We start from the raw sequence: 1,467 nt of genomic DNA on the forward strand, positions 1-1,467 counted from the left end.
AGCTCGATGGTCAATCTCTAGGGCCAGGTTTGCAGTTATCTCAGAAAGTGATTGCTGGTCCACCCTGTCATCAGATACATTATGACCATGTGAAATGGTACACCATAGCACACATTTTTGATCAGGAAAAATAACAACCACAGTTGAAGTAAGGGTAACTTTTCTCTTACTTTGTATCCTCTGGAATGTCATGACTGCACTCAACACTGTTTGAGTCATCCTTATCCTCTATCACAATGGGCGCATACAGCTGAGTATATTTGCTGAGAAATTGACATACACAAGTTTACATTGTTGATGTTTTCATATAAAACATACTTGAATTGTAGAAAGGAAAGTATAACACCTATAGCACGCAGTTTCCAGCACACCTCCTGATGTTCCTGGGCCCTCTTGTGAGTCAGAAAATAAGACCTGAATCACAAACCATAACAGGGATAGGACAGGTAAGTTGAAGTATTTTAAATCATGGCTGTCAGAGGGCTGATTTAGAAAGAAAAGACTATTCTAATCTACATAAACGTGGATCTCTGGGTCTGTGTGACACATTATTTCATGTAGTTTAAGACATTAATTGAGTGACAATATTTTCAGACAAGGCTAAATGTGAACAATAGACAATGTTTAAGAGCCACAATTACCGGAGCTGCTGAATCAGTGCCTGACTCTCCATCTGCAGGTTCCCATATCTGGAAGTAAAAAACAATATATCAGTGTGACACTTCAAATTTGACAGAACTAGAGCTTAACACATTTGAACATAAATATTGAATTATATTATTCTGACTGATAGTGTATGTGATTTGCGAGAGGGGCAATGATCCTTCTTACATTATCACTTTCAGTGAAAAACATACAAATTATTATGGTGTGATTTTGCAGCGATCTGCACTAAATAAAGTTGTTTTCTTAAGTTTGTAAAATATGTGTAGGCCAGGACGCTGCAACAATTACCGCAATTTAAAAATGCTATTTTGGGACATGTTTCATCGTAAAAATATGCCGTCTATGTGAAATCTAGAAACATTTTCACTTCCAGATAGAATTTACAATATAAGCGATCTAAGATACAACAAATGTAGTACTCACTAATGTATCAGCTGCATTGAATTCTGCAGAAGTTGGACTCATGATGATCACCTCTGAATCCGATGAGTTGGATTCAGAGCTGGTTTCCTGAGCTGTGAAATACAAGAACAGGTATAAGAGGATTTTAGACTACTCAGAACAACAGAGTGCTTTCCTTGACAAACAAATACATTAAAAAAAGCTCTTCTTGGTTGGCAATTCATTTCACAATTACTTACAAGATGTAAAGAAATATTCAGCTGTACAAATGTACAGTGTGATACGTTGGTAGGCCTTCCCCACTACCTCTTTGTACTTGTTTAGAGTGAAGGGTACTTCTGTTCCTGGTATATTGGTTATCTTTGTACCGTCAGGGTAGAGCAGTACGTAGGGACCGCC

At 37.6% G+C, this 1,467-nt stretch overlaps 1 long non-coding RNA gene across 1 annotated transcript; it reads right to left on the reverse strand.

Annotated features, from left to right (window-relative positions):
• Nucleotides 1-346: 346 nt before the first annotated feature.
• LOC117467468 (uncharacterized) lies at nt 347-1,181 on the reverse strand. Its single transcript, XR_011645292.1, has 3 exons — nt 1,090-1,181; nt 642-689; nt 347-414 (listed from the first exon to the last, which is right to left on the reverse strand). It is a non-coding gene; the product is annotated as an uncharacterized lncRNA (long non-coding RNA).
• Between the last annotated feature and the right edge of the window lie 286 nt (nt 1,182-1,467).

This window comes from Pseudochaenichthys georgianus, chromosome 22 (genome assembly GCF_902827115.2).
Source record: "Pseudochaenichthys georgianus chromosome 22, fPseGeo1.2, whole genome shotgun sequence".
Lineage (NCBI taxonomy): Eukaryota > Metazoa > Chordata > Actinopteri > Perciformes > Channichthyidae > Pseudochaenichthys > Pseudochaenichthys georgianus.